This window comes from Anastrepha ludens, chromosome 5, assembly GCF_028408465.1.
Source record: "Anastrepha ludens isolate Willacy chromosome 5, idAnaLude1.1, whole genome shotgun sequence".
Lineage (NCBI taxonomy): Eukaryota > Metazoa > Arthropoda > Insecta > Diptera > Tephritidae > Anastrepha > Anastrepha ludens.
The window spans coordinates 48,670,608-48,691,001 of NC_071501.1; positions in this window are offsets into that span (position 1 = coordinate 48,670,608).

The following is a 20,394-nucleotide window of genomic DNA, read 5'->3' on the forward strand; positions in this document are numbered from 1 at the left end:
GCGTATGCCAAACACCAAAAGTATACCGGTCTGGCCGAAGCTTGGTGTGTTCTTCCAAGCGATGCTACTAGCTAAACATAACCTCGACACGCGTCAGTAGTGCCATCTCTCTGACTTTGAACGGACTTGTCAAACGACCCTCGTATGTATAAGCAAAAAATTTGTTTGGATTTTTCAAATACTCCCTCTAGCCTCTATATGAGCAAACATAACTGTGAAATAAAAGTGAGTGAATAGTTTTGCCAACTGGTTTCCACTTAAAATCTTTCTAAAGAGTCAAGTTGACTATGGATCATTTCAATTTTAAAATTGCATGCCCATAAAAATTAAAGTAGGCCAAAAGTATTTCAAAAGTTGGATTCAGTTTGCTTAACTAAAACGCCAAAAGCTGAAAATAAGCAAATAAATTTAATTGGTAACGGGGGACAGAAATCGAAAGTAAGAGGCGTCATGCGGGTATATGGTTGCTTAAAGCATGCGCATAAGACGGTTATGGCAGGAGTTGGTGAGGCGTAGGGCCGATTTCGCAGTGGGCGTCCTTTAAAAAAACACTATAAGTACCTTTGCCCCTTTCAAACTTCGTTGGCAAAAGTGTGGCATTTGGCGAGCGCAAGAGGGAAAATCAGTAGAAGTAAGAGAGAGTGGAAAATCAGGTGTATTTTTTGACGTTTTATGAGTAGAGTAAATAAGTTTAGACACCGGCGACAGGCGAGCTCCATTAAATGTTTCTTCCCTCCACTAACCCTTCCTCCAGTCCCAATGCGCTCATTCATTTGCTGAACTACTTCAGCTCTAAATTTGATTACTCAGTTCGGAAACTTTTTTGTTATTGCATTTTCCACTTTTTGTTTGTTTTGGTTTGGTTTGGTAAGCTTTCGTTTGCACTTTGGTTTGGTTTCGGTTTGGTTTTCGCTTTGTTTGCCAGTGAAAGCTGTTGATTTTTGCCATTGGCACTGCCACCACAGCTTCAAATAAAGATAACAAAACAGCTAAAGGTCCAACGTAATCCATTGCTGTTGCCTGTGGACAGGAATACCTAAATAAAAGTAAATATTTATTTCACAAATTATAAAAGTTTCAAAAATGATTATTTTAAGTAAAACTTTATGACAGTTAAAAAAACATAATCTAAGTGACAGCAAGAGCAACAGAACCAATTCCAAGGCACTTGGAGGCCTGTGGGCGAATAAAGTAAAAGCATTAATTCGGAACAAAATAACAATAGCACTCAACCTGGATGTCGGGTGGTCTGGGTGGAGGATGTGGATGTGAGCTGCAGCATTTCCAAGCAAAGCAAAGAAAAAGTCTCAGTAGTCAAATGGTTGAGAGCAAATAAAAATTCAATTTATTGAATTAATCTCTTGGAAATTCGACTGAATGTTTTTTTTTGGTATACATAGACACATACATGCAAAAATGTACATATACATACATATATTTTTCATTTTTCAAATAGAAATGCTTGAGCTTTCCTTTTGTTAGTAGGGCATAAATGGGATAAACAAACATATAAAAATAGATGAGAACAAAATGGAGTTGTGTGGTAATCCGAATTTAAAACTTTTAAAAGTATGAAAATGCAATACAAAATCAAATGAAGATGAAAAATTGGATTAAGTGGAATTTGAAATTTGTTGGACACTTATAACAATTATTTTTAAAATGTAAAAGGAATGCCTTCATATCAGCTGACTTTTCCTTTCAGCGAAGTACCAGTGGGAGCTGATTTAGTTGAATGTGGGTTGGTGTAACCTGTGACCCAAAGGATCAAAATTGGATATTAGTAAGCATTTTTATAGCGACCGTCTATGATTTGTGTAGGTAATTTTTGGAAAATTTGTTTTTCATTGGAAGAAGTCTACGAAAATACCAGCTGAGTTGAGGTATTAATGAAAGTAAACCAAAGGGAAGTCTGCAGATTTCAGCATAAAAGAATTCACCAAGCTAAGTGACTGTCTCCTGTTCGAAAAGCGCGAAACCAGATCGATCATGTTGCGATAGATAGAAGACACGCTTCTAGTATTTTAGATGTACGTACAATATACATAGCCCGGGAGCCAGGGGACATTTTGACCTCATCATTTCATGTCGACTGATTTTAATACTGAAGGTAGACGCTATCCAATGGATGACGAAACCAACCGTCACCTGGTCCAGTAGCGGTGGGTACGTGCGTTGGATGCTGCGAAACGTGTCGAAAAAAAATTTTTAACCACTCATTTAATACCGGCTGAATTTTTTTTTTGTGTATTGTTGACATTTAGTAAAATAAAAAAAATTGTCAGCTGCGCCGAAGAGGGAGGAAAATATGTCAGCTGAACCTAATGATACATTCTTGCTTCGGCTGACGGTCTTTCCACCGCTATAAACGCAGCTGACCGTCATTATTATATTTTCATATGTGTCCAAACTTATGAAAACATTTCAATCGGCATAAAGTAGTTTTACTTTTTAATTTTTTTTACAGGTTCGCCTGTTCAGCTGACGTTTTCCCCCCCCTCTAACGCGCAGATGTTTATTTTAATTTTTTATTTTACTAAATTTCAACAATACGTGAAAAAAATTTCAGCCGGTATAAAATGAGTTGGTAGAATTTTTTTTTTCGACACGTTTCGTACCCTCCCACAATCACACCCACAGCGGGTGCGCCAGCTGACGTTCACTTTCGTTATTCATGAAAGCTAAATCACAAGTATAGTCAAGAATTTAACGGTATAAAAACGCAGTCCAAAATCGATCCCTGGCTCCCGGACTAATACGAGAACCCAACATCTACTTTTTGGCCTTTCTTGTTCCAACCGAAATACGTGCACACCTCTATGCAGCAAGAAACGTACAGCTAACCACGCCAAGAATGAAAGACACTACCCAACAATCCGGTACGCACGAGCAATGGAGCCAGATTTCTCGTTCTCTGCATACCGCCGCTGAAGAAGAAATGTGAGGTGTTACTTTTTAAATCTGATGCTGGAAAAGGTAGGGCGAGCCGCAGAACTTAATTATTCAGACACTAATTATTATAAGAGTAGGGCGTCCTTGTAGGCTCACAGAAAGGGAAGGCGCAGTATTATAGGGCTATAGAAAGATGCAGAAATATGTTTCAAAAGTGAAAGAAGAAATAAGGAATAAGTTGCAAATATATTTTAGGTCTTCAACTAGCAGAAGAGTCTTAAGAAAACCCGACCATCATGGAAAATTTGCTAGGAAGAAGCCATTTATTTCCCTAATTAACAGACAAAAACGCAATGCTTTCACAAATGAGGATATAAACAAACCTCCGGAATTTTGGAAAAAAGGTAATTTTTTCAGATGAGTGTAAGTTCTGCATTTTTGGTATCAAAGGAAGATAAATTGGGCGGAGGAAATCTGGTGCGGCGTTGAATAAAGAAACTTTATTTTCAACAGTGAAGCTTGGTGGTGGTGGAGTTAAGGTGTGGGAGTGTATGGCAGCTGGTGGCATGAGAAAATTGATGTTTATGGATTCAATAATGCATAAGTTTACTATTTGGTTATTTAAAAAGAAACTTTAAAGTAGGGCGTTGGGATGCCCAGTCATACACTTCACATAGTAAAGCTATGGTTTCTCTACTGCTAACACCTCTACGATCACCAAATTTACAGCATACTTATGGGCGCTTAATTTTATTTTATTTTATTCAACTTGATTTGATTTCATTTTCTTACATTTTATTTTGCTTCTTTTTAATTTTACTTTATTTTATTTATATTTCGTTTTATTTTATTTTATACAACTTTATTTGTATTTAAATTTATTTTTTGTTTTACTAATTTTATTTATCTTTTACTTTATTTATATTTTTTTATTTTTTATTTAATTTTTATTTTTATTTGGGATGCCCCGTCATACGCTTCATACTTGTATGGGAAAGCTATAATTTCTCTCCAAGTCACCAAATTTACACCTTATTGAACACTTATGGGCGATTAACTATACTCATTTGATTTTATTTTATTTTATTCAATTGGGTTTCATTTTCTTACACTTTATTTTATATATAATATATTTTATTTAAGTTTTTTTTTTTTATTTTATTTTATACATCTTTATTTGTATTTAATTTTATTCTAATTTAATTTTTAATTTTTTATTTTATTAATTTTATTTACAATATATTTTTTTATTTATATGTAACTTTATTTTACTTTAATTTAATTTACTTATTTTTTATTTTATTGTACTTATATTTTACATTACTTTATTATACTTTATTTATGTATATTTAATTAAATTTGGTTCAATATTTTTCAATGTAATTTTACTTCAAGTCATACACAAAAATCGACTTTAAGACCTATTAAAATATGCTACATGCAACAATGACTGTTTTTTGTCTGCCATTTGGAGAAATAATAAACTGCCACATATAAATTATGACGGTGGCAGGTTCCAAACCACTAGCAAAAGATGCGTATTGTGATTGCCCCAAATAATCAATGAGTGCATTTATTATTGCGTTGAAAACACGCTTATATTCAATATGAGTATGAGCTTATACATTTATATTTTTATGTAGATGTACTCATATGTGTGCTTGTATGCAACGCATTCCTACTTAAATGTTCATGTAGATATGTACTTGTACATTTATATATAATATATATGAGTATATTAAATAGAGGAAAAATACCCTGTAAGAAATCTTACCTAATTAGTCCTACAGGCTGCACTGATTTTCTCTAAGAGTTGTTCTTTTCCCTTTCACTACTGTTTTCGATATTTCTAAGTTATATCCGGTAAGCGGATCTATAAAAGTATAGGGCGGCTTGTTTTGTTGGAATTACACAACAAGTATTGGGACTTAATGTTCAGCTTCAATGATTGATGGCCTCAAGTCCTGACTTAGCAAAAGATTCATTCGTTCATTTACGTTGTCATCGAATATTAGCTAAGGGTAGATACTTTAGCAATAACTGTGAATGTCAAGACATGCTAACAGATTCGAGGCTTGAACTGTGAATTAGAGTCTTTTTTTTAACTTATCTCTTAGTAAAACTACAGTTTTTCTTAAATTTCAGGTTTGAGCGAATAAATTAAAATATTTTTCATACATAGTCGTTTAAGGTAGTTTATTATGAATGGCGTGAAATACGTCACAGCGATTCCTCTTGTAAAATAAATGGTTTCAGCTGTCCTTTACACTCAGTCGGCACTGCATATCAATAAAAAATTCCACCATTCTTTGGGACTTTAAGAACAAAAGATTTCTTAAAATAAAACCTTGAGATTGTACTGAATTTAAGATATCGATTCAAATGTATAAAAAAAACTAGCAAGAATTGTATGAAACATAAAAAAATGACTTTCATTAAAATAATATTTGAAATAAATATTCCAGCTATATTAATAATTACTACTATTTAGGTATAATTTAAGCTGTTTATGTTATTCTATTTTAAATGATTTTTTTTTATTTATGTTTAATAATATTTTAATATTTAATATTTTTTCGAGGTGGAAGTTTTTTGATTGAAAATATAGTTCCTGTTTTTGAAAATTTACAGTTTTTTGAAGAAAAAAAGAAGATATTAACAACACCGACGTAGAAGAATATATTTCTACGAATTTCTTAACGCAGTGTGCATACCGGAGCAAATAGTGCCGTTCGTCGAATTATTACAACCAAGACGAATCTATTAACCCTCCGATGTTCGGTGCCTTATGATGCGGTAAGTGCATCATAAGGGTCTGCCCAGACCCATACAAATAATGTAAGAAATACGGTTTTAAAAATAATTTTATTTATTTATTTGAACGGATTAGTATTAATTACGAAGAGCAATTGGGTTTACAACTATATAGTTGCATGGAATGTTCATTAAGACATATGGGACGATTACATTTGCTGCAGTTATAACGAGTTTTACGTCGCTTTTTCGAAGAAGAAGCAGCACAATTGTAGCACGATGACCGTGTTGAAGCAACTTGAGCATATGATTGTTGCTGTGCTGCATCTGATGTCGATGGACAAGATTCCGGTACCTAAAAGTAGCGAAATAATTTATTTTAAATTAGTAAATATGAATACATGCATACACATATCTTTATATGCGGGGATGTATGTAGGTGTGTATATAATTCATACTCACCTTGATATTAAAAAGATTCATTGCTTGTCTTATATGAGCAAACCTCCATACTAATGTGGGATAACTAGCTGCCGTGCCAATTCAATGATAAATGAGCGCCTCTTATCACTTTGCTTTGCCGGATTCAGCTCGTCATAGATGATGAATGAGGCCAAACCGGCATATTATAAAACATTGCCAGTGGCCAACGAGCGTTTGCACGAATAGGCAGTCAACATTTGATCCATTGTATCTACCCCCGCTTTAAATTTATTGTGGTCCAAAATTTGATCTGGCTTGAATCCTTTCAATGGATCGGTGCTTTGGCGGTAATGGGCAGTGGATAACATAATTACTGGCTTTTTCTCTATTGCCATATACGAGCACAGAGCGATATTATTATTGCGATAACAAAATAAAGTGCTTTTAACATCACGCTTCGGGTTAAGCAATTCATGCGGAATGAAGGTCTTATTTTTTCTTACGGTACCGACGAAAGCCACTCTACGATCCATCAACATTTCTGCCGAGTTGTATGTTGAAAAAAAATTGTCAGCATAAACAGTCCTACCGCTGTCCATATAATTTTCCATCAATTTCATGACGACCCGTTCACCTTGATTCGTTTCTCGCTGGCCACCTGGTGGTTTTCCGGTATAAATTATACCTTTCAAAGCGTACTTTAAAACAGAGTCACAAATCCACCACACTTTCATGCCATATTTTGCCGGCTTACTCGAAATATAATTGGATGAATCGAGTGCGCCCACGATATGGAAATAACTGTTCATCGACGGTTAATGACAATCCGGAGTGTATGCTTTCTCTAAATTGGCCAACAGCATGAGCCATACATCGTCCCGGGCAGCAGATTTGCTTTGCTTCAACCTCTTAGCACGAGCACCACTGTTATCGAAACGGATGAAAGTATAACTACTTGCTCTTGAACCGATTCATATTGTAACTGGCCCACAATTCTTTCGCTGGCTGAGAATTCGAGTGGAATACACAAGCAATAAGTAGCATCCCAAAAAAGGATACATTTCTTCTTCGTAAGTCATTACCCAAGAACGCTGTTTATTACTGGGATGCTTTTCATTCCATAGACGAAACGCTTCAACGGCTTTTCTGTTGGTTTCCCACACAATGATACTTACGATTTCAGGAGACAGCAATAGCTTGAAATGAGCTTTATGACTCGGTGACGCTCCTCGTAGTGGCCCTTTACGAATAAAAGTTGTAACATTGTGACAACGAGGCCTTCCAGGTGGTGGAGGATTTGAATTCTACATATTACCATCTTTCGACCTCTATATAAGGCCCTGGGTAATAGATGTGCTGCATGATTCCATTGTGGTTGAAGCCTGAAGGGCGATAGCTTCTCTATACAAATCCTCAATATCATCATGGTTTTCATCCAGAACAGCCTCTAACTCGATTTCCTGTTCTATATCTGATGCTTCACCGAAGTCATCTTCATCTGGAAAATATTCATCATCTTCTACGTCGCCACTTGTTTCAAATGGATCGGACTCCTGTCCCATAATTTCTTCAATTTGTGCCTGAAGTCGCTGACGTTCTTCCGGACTCACATTTGCTGCACTTAGCTTACGAAGCAAACGCGTCATCACATCAACTTCATCCATATTTACTTGTTCCATTTTATTTAAAAAACACTTCCCACTAATTAAAAAGCACGTGTTCACTTTAATTTTCAAATGTCAACTAAAAAATTATCTCTGCCGCTGCCTCCGCTAACAGTTTAGTTGTTTACACCTAACGGTTAACCAATTTACATGAAAAGCTTATATGGGTCTGCACAGACCCATGTGAGCTTAATTAACGGAATTAGTTTAAAATTATTATTTTTACAACAAATATAGCAAAAATCTTAATTTTGCTACTTCATTGTGTATAGCACACTACATTTTAGGAAGTCATGGACTAAGAAGCCTCAGATATTAAAAATAAAAGATCTACATACATTTAAAGATCGAATGGGTCTGGCCAGACCCATATGAACATCGGAGGGTTAAAGGTGATACCAATAGACCAGCTGATTTGTTTTTCTTTTGCCACGTCTACACTGTGATGGCAGCACAAACTGAAATCAGGAAAAACTGTTCCATTCGCATTGTCGTCGTATGCTTCTAGCTTCAAATGCATGTCGGCTGTTCAAATGTAGTTTGTCCTTTTTTTCGATTTTCTTCTGTCGTGCCATTTCAATGAACAAAACGTTGTGGTTGGCCTAATGTCATTATCTTTAATTTAAGCGCCTTGCATTCAACGAAGGAAATCAGTTGGAGGGTTAGTGATATGTGTATTTATCGAAATTTTACATATGGATGTTAAGCTGTATACTTCATGTCATTCACGAGTTGTAAATTAAATTTCAATTCACTGGTTCCATTTGTTCCTGCCGGGTATGATTGTACATTGGCATTGGTTTTAGCATTGGTGTAAGTATAAAGCTGTAAAGCATTCATTATGCGCATAATAATAAAAATCCTTCCCTACATCGATGCTAGCCAAATGGACAACAACAACAACCACAACTAATATAAAAGTAGTCACATCCAACGCTCTAAATGCGTATAAATGATCTGGAAACACATCATCGCGACAATATGCAGCGCAACAGCCACAGAAACAAGAACAACAACAAGATCAACCATAAAATCAAAAACAACAACTATAACTACAGCTGAAAAGAAAGGCAACAGCGTAGAGAAAAGTTGTTGGCGACCAGCAACGAAAACCATAAAGCGAGCAACAACAGTGACAGCAAGAACACAGGACATTAAGGAAGCCCCATTTTCATCAAACAGTGGCATTAGGAAAAAAACTGAAAAAAGTAATCGCATACGCAGTGGTTTGCCTGCATTTCTACCATTCAGTGTCCTCTTTCTTTTTTTTTTATCCAGCGGAAGCTCTAAGCCACTAACTCTTGGTCCAACTCATTCTTAGCTCATCATCCGGTCAAAAAATTTGCTACGACCGCACTACGCATATTCGTATGTATGTATCTATTACATACTCATATGATATCATTTGTGTTTGGGTTAGCTGCAGGCCTAAGACGAAGCAATATGGTGGTGGTCTCTCCTTTTCCTTGAAGCTCCATCCGTAAAAGCGTTGCCTAGGCGCCCACCCGTTTGCTATGATAATAAAATAATGTCGTCTGGCAGTTTTAATGCTTCACATATTCATGTGTCAAAAGACATTTCGGGATTTATGGGCTATGCGAGCCCCACCAGCCAGCGCCGGTCAATGACAGTGGGAAGCAGTCCCAGCAGAGATGAATTGGCAGCCATTGTGAGGACGCCGGCAAGCGGGGAAACATTGCTGTCGTTAAAAGAATAAATAACCGAATGTGAATAGATATGTGAATTCAATTCGCATACGAAAATTTATGTTAAAATAATACAAGGCAAAACAAGTCAAGAAAACATAAATAGGCGACACCAACAAATATCAGAACACAAGAAATTCCATTTTCTTTCAGTAGCTACATATATTACATGCATACATACAAATATGTACATATCTGAGAGGAATAGGCACATAAATAGTAATTGAGTTCATTTTTTTGGAAAGAGTGCGCTATTTTGCAATATAAAGAACAATAAGGTGGTCATGTATCGATAAAGGCGCCTCCTTTAACGTGGGTCCTTTTCACGATATTTTGGCCTAATTAAATCAATGGCTCGTAGAACCTGTCCTTCAGTTTTGAAAGTGTTCTTGATTTATTGGCATGCACCTTTTCTTCCAAAAAATCCATTCAGCAAAGTAAATTTCGCGGCGCAAATTAACGAAATTTTCAATTCACAAACTCTGTTGGTGGTGATAAAATCCTTCATTAAAGTCAACAATTGTTTGACGTAATAGTGATGCCATGTTGATAGGAATGTTGAAAAAGAGTTTTTCAATATTTTTTTTATGCCATCTCTGACATTTGTAAAGTAGGCGGACAAGTAGGTGGACGTTCTGTTGAGAATATTGCTGTTGTAGCGCAAAGTGTTACTGAACAACCTTCAACACAACGACCTTCTCGATATTCTCAACAGTAGGCATTCATGAATCGACTATTTGGCGGGTTCTACCTATAGACGTCCACCTGCCATGGTGGACATTTAAATTATGTAAGACCCACATTTTGAATAAAAATAGTGAGTCCTGAAAGAATCTAAGTTTTTATATATTTTATTTTCAAACAACATGTGGACGCGTCTTTCGAAGAACCCTTTAGCATTGAGCTTGCAAAATTCAAGTTTCGATTAAAAAATTAAATAAATTGCGCCATAATAATTTTTTTCACTTTGTTTTAAGGCTTTATTAGAAAAAGCAAACATTACACAAAACATTGGCACAAAATTAATCACCCTGTCGGAAGATTTATTCTTTTTGCAAGTGGCGGCGTACGTCAATTATATGTGAAATTTGTGAAGTGGACAGCTGCAGATAAGCAATGGAGCACGTGAAGGTCAAAAAAGAGATTCTCAATACTCAAAATAATTTTTGTTTTGTTAAGAAAAAGTTATTTAAAAACAAAATTGGATGATTAATTTTGCGTCACCCTGTAGATATATCTAATCACTTTGGAGAAATCATTCAAGTGTGTCCTTGGACTAGGCATTCAGTGTTTAAAAAACATATGTTGAGTGACAAAGATCGGAGCTCTTTAACACCCAAATCGAAAATCGGGATTAAGAATTTTTTTTTTTCAGAACTTAAAATGATAACCCAAAACAGAAATATTTTTGGAATGATTTCTTTTTATCATAATCTTGTAGTTGATTTCGGGGCATACATTGTTTTAATATGATATCCAGCATATATCCGCACCGGCTACGAGTCACATGATCAATAAATCTAAATGAGCTCAACCTGCAAGAATACGACGGAACGATCAATTCAATTCTTGCCCGAGCTGTGTTTTATGGGCACATAAGCGAAGATCCTTATGTAAAATTATCCACATAGTCGAAGGACAAAGCTCAAGAAGTTGAGAATAACGATGACTCGATAATTCAGCATCTTCTTCAACACTGCGCTCCATGAACTTTACGAACAGATTTATAACATTTTTTTTTCAAAGAAAATTTCCACAATTTGGAAGCATTGTGCTGGCTTTAAACGATTCATGATGACTTGCCAAGCCCTTCTGAACAGAAATGTGAACATGAATTGTTATTCTCAGCTATGAAACTATAGTTATGGATATTGATAGTTTGAATGCAGATAAAAAACACCCGATACTTAAATTTAAATACACTAAAGAAGTACAACGGATGGTTTATGTATTTCTAATAAAAAAATTCTGACAATTTCTCTATCCAGCTTGTAAAGAGCTCGAACGGTACGTAAAAATTGTAGATTCACTTTTACGGAGAGATTTTTTTCAGCGGACAAATTTATGATAACTTAATTTTACGATTTAAAAGCTAAATAGCATTTTTTATTGCGATAAGTTCATAAATATTTACAAATGACTAAAAAGCAACTTAAATATGACAACATTATAGAATTTCCACTCTGCATAAGATAATGCATTTTTGTGGAAACATGAGATCGCTAGGTTTAGCGCGTCTGAGCCTTCGTATTAATCCGTCGGTTTCAATTAAATTATGTGCTTCTTCATTCATGTGGTTATTAGTCCTTCTTTATTATTTCTTTGCATCTTTACGATTTCAGTATTGACGAAGTTTATTTTAAGGTCACGCTCAATGTCAGAACTTCTGTAGCGCCATGGCGTCTTAACAATGCACCCAAAGACCTTAGTTTGGAACTGCTGGGTTCGGGTTTTCGTACTTTGACTGGCGCACACCCACAGCTGCGCACCCATAACTCCATACTGCCCTTAGTATCTGCTTGTAGGGGAATAGTTTGTTTTATAGTTAGAGCTGATCTGCTACCCAAGAGCCATTGCATGTTTTTGAGTTTGATGTCCAATTCTTCCCAAATAGCAATTAACAGTAAAAAATATATGTTTTACTTTAGCGTGGCTTGAAGAAATTAAAATTTTGGTGAAAAATTATAAATGAAATAAAAATTTAAATCTACCATTGAAGTTAATTCTTACAAAATACAACAAAAGGTATTTTATAGCGTATGGAACGACTTGTGGACCAAAACACGCTCTTGGAAAATATTCCTTCCGTTAAGTAATAATGTTTCTCGCCTAGTCTGTGGCAGACATAAGTTCACTAAGGCTTTTACCATTGAGTAAATGGCATGCAAAAAAAAAAAAATTAATTGAAACAACACCAAAAGCGTTTCTGAACAATACATATCACATCGTTCTAAGCATAGATTTGTATGTATATTTCTATGTATTTGGCTATTATTCATTCCTAGCACATCTATTGCAGGATGCCAGTTTATAATTTTTAGAAATTTTTTACAATAAACGCCTTACTTCACGTCCACCAATCCACATATAAGTACACTTGTATACACATATTTGTGTACAGGGTGATCCATCTAGCGTTTGAAATACAATTTAATATTTTGTCAATGATTTTTTTTTATTTATGGAGAGAGCCAAAACTACCATTAAACATAGAAGACACTTTAATTGATTTATTTAAGTTGAGTGCTTATATGAACCATTTATAACATATAAAACGAACTAAAATTTAAATAGTACAATTTGATTAATACAATAACAACTACATATGTATATATTTTTTCTCTCCTGATTTCTCTTTTGAGGAGGCTTTCCCAACTTACGCGGTTAGTTGGTATCATCTTTGCTTTGTCGCAACTTGTGTTTATGGAAGATAAGTCATGCAGGATGGGCCTTTCCAGGTGTTCTTTGGCCAGCCACGGTTTCCGCTTTCGGGAGAATTCCAATCTAGGGCCGTTTTTGTGATACTGTGTGGCGGTTTTCTAAGAGCGTGGCCTATCCAACTTCATTTCCTGCTCGTCTGCTAGCGTAAGATGGGCTCCTCATTCGTTTGCCTTCAGAATTCTTCGTTACTTATTATGTTGGACCAGAATATTATTATCAAGCATTTGTTGTGGGGAAGCATTGAAGTTTCTGCGTTATCGTTTTCGAAAAAAATCCACTTTTCCCTTAGTTGTTAGTGTTAGTCAACGCCGACTTAACATTTATGTTGAATATCCTTAGCTTGATGTTTCTGGAAATTTTTCTAGTATGTCCAAATATTCCATAAGCGCCCGAATGCAGCTCTTGCCTTGCTCAATTTTGTTGATATCTGCCTCTGCTCCGCCGTCCGCTGCTATAGTGCAGACCAGGTAGCAGAAGCTATCAACAAACTCCACTTTTTTGCCATCTATCATTACCTTTGCTTATTGTTGATCCTCATTCACTAACAAAGCCCAAGAGGGAGTGTATGATTTTCAGATAATAAAATTGAAATGACTGAAGAAACAAAAATTAGAGTTAATAATTACTCCATTCAAGGAACCTCCATGGCTGGCTGGATTTACGTAGGTCCATTCTGCCAAACCAATTTTTCAGTGCATTTTCGCCATTCCTGACATTTATCTCACTAATGCTAACTTCGATTTCATGTTTCAACTTTTAAATGGGGAATGGTCTCTGAATGGTTCGGATCATTTACCATTTAATGCGACTCATCAACAAAATTCGGAAAACGGCGTCAATTGCAGGTTCTAGTCGCCCAATTGACATAACCTTCGCGGTTGGTTGTTCGATTTTTTTTTCCAAGCGAAAAGCGACTTATTTGTAAATGTCTAAGGATGAACTAAAATTTTGACACATAACAGATGTCATTTTAGTTGTCACAGTTCAAGCAATTGATAGTTCAAGTTGCACACGTTATATGGACTACCCTGTAGTAAGAAGTTAGAAATATTCATAATAAAAAGCTTCGATGCTAAAGCGGAAATTTATTTGGCTGCCTGCGGCTGAATAATCAAAAAAATGGAAATTTCGGATTGAAGCGCACAGAGTACAACATCTAAAGATATAAATATTATCTATACATGCATGCTTACATACATGCGTAGGCACACAACCAAACCTGTTCGTTCTTTTAAATTCACAAAACATATTATCGCACTTGAAGCAAGCAGATATCGCCAAATTTGCGGCATATTTCCCGGCAATACACCCTAGTTTTTGTACTTATTCCTATTTATGGCTGTTCGGTGGCCAAAAAGCAGAGTTAGTCTACCGCTAACCATTACCATTACAATGGCGACACATAGGCGCATTGTGGGTAAAATAAGTAAAAGTACAATTTAAAAATAAGATTTCCTCTGCTGTAAAGACTTGGCGCAATTGTTCTTTTTTTTTGTTACGCGTTTCGAAAGAATTGCCCAACCCATTTCAGCAATTTAAGACATTGTTCACTGTAGTACGAGTAAAGGAGTAAAGGAATACCATAAATTGAAAATCACACACAAAATAACCCATCCGTTTTGGTACAGCTGCTTGTTACTTGTAAGCCTCAATAGATGAGACAAGGGACTTGGGGAGTGAGTTGGTTGGATAATTGTGATTCCATGGCGGTGCGCGTCATTTCTCGTAAATTTTTATAGGCTTATTTCAAGAAGCCTTGTTCAAATTTCGTAATTTAAAAACGACGCTGACGACGGCTGACAAATGAAAAATGATTGCTTCGAAGTTAAACAGTTCCGAAAAAGTGGTAGTATCTGCCAAAACTCGATACGCTACCGACTTAAACCGATTGCAAGTGAAGCGCTAGTTATCCCAAAGAAGAGAGTAAAAGATTATGTATTCGTTGATTGCGTGCCAATTTGCAATAATGACTCAAACAATATTTGATTGCCAGCGTCTGCTGCAAAACTGGCATTTCAGCTATACAAATTGATGAACAACCTCAGACGGTTTAGCAATTTATTCCTTTTATGGAGATGGGCTGCAATGAATGCAATTTGTGCTAATCAGCGTAGTATTAGCTAAACTCACATTTACTATATAAAATGTCACAGTACTGGAGTGCAGAACTGTAGAAAAACTCGAAAATTTTGTTAAGGTGTGTAAATATGTATACCTGCTTTTGGCTTTTATATTTTGCGTATTTACAATACTACGTGTGATGAGCTGTAATTTGATATTTGTGTCGAAAAGTTTAGTATTTTTTAGTAAAAATTTTGTGTTTCGTTTTCATATGCGAGCTTTATTTGTTCTTTTTTCAGTGAGTTGAAAAATTTACCTCTCCTAAAAAATGGAATTAACTCGTAAAAAGTTTCGAGCGATGATTTATAATGATTTTCGAAGAGAGTGATGGAGACAGAAGTGCATCGATCAATTTGTTTCGACCTTTGGCGTTGAAGCACCACAGTTGGCTACTGTGAAACGGTGGCATTATGAGTACGTGGCCGTCGATCCTTGCAGCATAAATTTGGATGACCTTCACCAAAATAGGTATTGTACTGGAAACAATTAATTCTATGCGGCAAGTGATAACGCCAGATCCTCATGTGACACATCGGGAGATAGAGGTATCCTTGGGTATTTTTGGGAGCAGCCCTACTAAAAATTTTGGTAAGGCGGTGATTAGGTGCAAATAAGGCAGACCACATTCCAAATTTGCGCCTCATAAGGCAGCCAAACTAGGCCCAAGTCCCGAAAGGTATCGCCACACATCTGCCTCATTAGGCGCAGGTTCGAAAAACCGAACTTCGGTAATCCTCCGGATGCCCTTCTACAAATCAGTTAGGGATTCCAATTTATGCCTAAGTGAGACACTGCCACAGATTTTCGTGACCACAACCAAATTTGGTATTGTTCTGGCATGCCAATCTTTGCCTTGCCTAACGTGGGCCTGGTAAGATAATAGTGAGGCGTGCCTCAGTAAGGCCTGCCTAATTCGGGCCTAACTGATTCTTCGGCATGCCTCACTGTAATTCTAGTCGGGAGCATACAATCAGTGCTGCATGACCATTTGGCCGTCAACACGATTTGTTCTCGTTGAATATCGCAAATGGATACGAAATAATTTATCGTTTCGATTAGTGTAAAGAAATGTTGACTATGACATCGTAACAGCTGACGAATCTTGAATATATGCATACGAGCTGGAAACAAAACCACAATCGCCAATATGGGTGTTCCAAGCCGAGCTTAATTCAACAAGAGTTTTTCGCTGAAGAAACACGTCAAAATAACTGGTCAAATGGTACCACTAGAGAAACTGAAAATAGTTAATTGTAAGTGATACATGTCCATTTGTTTGCCAGCAATTTTCGGATAATTAACATAACCCACCGAAAACGAATCATCCTTCACCAAGGCAATGCGAGCTCTCACGTATCGGACGAGTACAAGAGAAATTTTAAGCAATCAAAAGATAGAGTTAATAGGTCATCTGCCTTATAGCCCTGATCTGGCACCTGATGTTTCTTTTTGTTCCTGAGCATCTAAAATAAAATGCGAGGTCAAAGTTTTTCAACGCCTGAAGAAGCTGTTTACAGCTCGTTTCGGAGGTATCCACTTTGAGGGAATTGAATTGGTTCAAACGGATGCAGAAGTGCATTTACTTCTAAGCAGAATACTTGGAAAAACAATACATCCATTTTTCATTGCAATTTTTCTGTGTTTTCATTATTGGACGCAAAATATAGAAAACTACTCTTGTATTTGTGGACTTTTGATGAAATAAACTGTTCCGATTGGTTAGGTTAGGTTGTCATTGATATCATTTACATCAGCATTTTTAGACCCTTTTATAGAACTGAAAGAAGAATATTTAAAGTTTTCATGAGAGACGATTAAGTATTGTTATGAAAGCAAAAACTACATACTTAAGTCGAAGTTTTAAAACCAGAATAAATTAGATAACCCATTCTACAAAAATGGTATTCAATAGTTTCTAAAAAATTTAGTTCCAGGTTTCTCATTTTCACTTATTCATATGCAATGCTGTGTATACCTATGTACATGCATCTACCATTTTGAGTTCCCTGATATTCGGTGTTGGTTTAATCTTCAAAGCAAAATCTGGAATCTATGTTAAATATTATGGGGATACACTTCGATTTTTACGTCGGAAGTAAACCTCAGCGTTTCAAGCTTTCTTGACCCATAACCGGTTATACCATCCTTTCCTTCGGTTAGTATTAGGTAGGAAGCATCGAAAGGGATAGTTCATGGAATCCTAACTTTCAAAGCCTATAGCTACGTAACTGCTCTTACTGAGTAGATAAGCGGATACAGGGTTGTTGTTTGATCATTTCTCACAGGTAAAACTGCTAAATGTTATCGGCACACATGACAGTCTCATTCCACCTGCCTTAAGGATGATTAGACTCCACAACTCTTTCTTTAACATAAAATTATATACCTCGATTTATTCACCAATTTCGCAGAATTTAGCTTAACAAATTTCTTTTTTATGCTCTGCTCTGTCGAGAGCCATGGGCCGAGTATTGAAGTTAGTGTATCCGGTATGAAAGTATTTTCCCGACACAAAATTTTTGATTGTGAAATTATGCTAAGTATTCCTGCCGGTCTTAACAAAAAAAATCTGAAAACGCTCTATATCCTATCTTTTTAATTATTGTTCAGTCAACTCAATTAATTCCAGTCGCAACCAGTTAATGAATCTTTACACATCCCTTAGCAACCCCCCGCTCTAGAATACACTCAATCCTATCTGTAAATGTCGGCCGGATTATGTAGAATACAAAACTGCTCGAGTAGGTTTTTCGCCGTCAATGGCACATCCGCACTTATTCAACACTCTGTAAGTTCCACTCGGCAACAGCAACTCTTCATTGCCGCCCTTTCCCTTGTGTATAAATAAATACTCGTATATTTGTGTTCTCTTCAGACGAGTATTTTTCTTTCAACACATTCAAAGTTTTTAATTACAGCACACTTCTGCTGTTGTTGTTGTTTGGTCCATGTACCAAAGACGTTGGCGACGGTATCTTGAAAGTACATATAGTTCGTGTGAAAGTGTTGTTGCTGTTGATTTTCTTGTAGCACTCAAACTTGGCTCGCTTGTTGTTGAATTATACAATATTATGATTATTTTTGCTGCTAATTAAGGGGGTACGTGTCAGCAGCTACAAGTAACTATGGCATGTTTGTGTGTACGAATACTTTCGGAATTTTATTTTATTAGGAACTTTGTAGCTTTGACACTTTTAATTTTGTCACTTTTTGTTTGTAAGTTTCGAGGATGCAATTTAATTACTTCTGTACTCATTCATTCCTTCAACTGTTTGAGACTCCACGAGCTTTATTTTCCCCTTAATTTCTTTTTGTTTTTTGTGAGATTTTTTGTTTCTTTAAGAACAAGTTTTGAAAAGTAAATTATTGTTCTTTGTTTATTTATTTTTCTAATTTTTTGAGAAAACACTGCTGATTTCATTAATGCCCAAGAAATACTTTGTGGTTGTGGAATTTGTTTGGCATTGTTTCTTCTCATCACTGGGTATAGTCTTAAGAGCATTAAAATTATTCCACAACATTATAAATGTATGTATGTGTGAAGTGTATATGTAATTTTTTTGGGAAAACTTAAATTGAGGATTTATAAAATCTGTACTGATTTGTGCTATGTTTTTGCTGTTGCTTTGTGTAGCTGTAGCCAAATGGGTTGGTGCGTGACAACCATTTATAAATGGTCAGATTCGAAATACCAAATAGTAGAAAGGTTTTTTCTAATAGCGTTCTAATTATTGTTAATTATTCTCCTTTTTCATAAGGTTATGTAAAATAGTGGTTTTTTTTGTCGGGACAACTAGCACTCAAACACAATTAAGTCCGTTGTACTGCACTCAGATTCCCTTTTAATTTTCTTTAAACCTACCCGACCTCCGAAGAAATCTGAGTAGATCTTGTGGTGCCAAGGAGGTCGCTTCTTAGCACATCAGTGCCAAAGACCTCAAGCCGGATTCGAGCGAAGGCGGGGCAGACGTACAGGAAGTGGTCCGCCGTCTATCCTCCTCTTCATGCGCTGGGCAGAGTACATTGACTAAGATGCCTACCTTTTCAAGAGCTTCACCCATAGAAAGTGGCTCGTTAATGACAGGAGGATATGCGACAGTCGATCGGACATGACAGGTAACATCAGTATAGTCCATCTGCAGCCTCTCTCAGCCTGCCAAGCTCGTTTGTGAGTTGTAGTAACCCATTTACTAACCGTGGCTTTGATGGCCGCAGAAGGGAGTAGCAAAACGGACTCTGGGCCAAAGAAGTTGGCCTGAAAGCCCATCTTAGCTAAGGAGTCAGAGGTCTTGTTACCCACGATACCCACGTGGCCTGGGACCCACATTAGGCTATTATGTCTACCGACATAGTTCAGCCTGGATTTACAGCCAGTCTAGCCCTGATGTGGTTGGGAGGTTGTCTAAGGGCATGAGCGCAGCTTGGCTGTCACTGTAGACACATATAGATCTGCCTCTCCATCTGTTTTCCACAACAAAGTGCATCGCTTCTTGAACAGCATACACCTCCGCTTGCATTCCAAGAGCAAAGTGCAGTTTTATTCTGCTGGATTCCACGTAAACCCCAGAGCCGGAGTAGTGCTCGGTACTGGAGACATCCGTGCGAAATCAGTGTTTACCGCGCTCATTTTCAGAGTTTGACTACAATTGAGCCTTTGGCATCACCACACTGTATCTCTTTTCAAGTACGACTCTTGATGGCATGGAGTCAAGGGGCATGAAGAGAATCGAGGGATCGAAGTCCATGCCTTCTCTGTTTTCCAATGCCGGACAGGAGCCGTACCACTTCACATTGTGTTTCAGCCTGCAGATGGCCTTTACGGCCTCTCTTTGGACGAAAGTGGTGGTAGACCAACCAGACCATCTAATGCTGGGCCTGAATTAGTCGGAAAAGCTCCAGTGCAACAGATGGCCACAGTCCGTTGTAGTCTTGATAAGGTCATCTTGACTCCCACGAGAGGGAGTCTACTCATCCAGACTACTGATGCACAGGTGTTAAAAGGTCTTATCACGGCCATGTAGATCCATAGGATCTTGCTACCCGAAAGACCCCACGTTTTTCCAAACACACCCTTGCATTGCCAGAAAGCTCTTGGTGCTTTGGATGAATTTGTTTCATCGTGTGAAGTTTACTTTCGAGGACTACTCCAAGTTATTTGATTTCTTTGGATAGCTGAGGCAGAACGAGTCTATCAAGCTTCCTCCTTTTTGTAAAGACCAGATTTGGTGGGGTTTGCCGATTTCCCATTGAAACAGCACCAAGTGCCAGTCATATACAGCGTTTTCTGCACTTGTTTACAGATGTTCATAGGTGAAGGGCCCGCAGGTCAACGCCGCCTGATGCTTCCAATTCACGATGAACCTTATGAACGAATAACGGGCGCACTTAAGAAA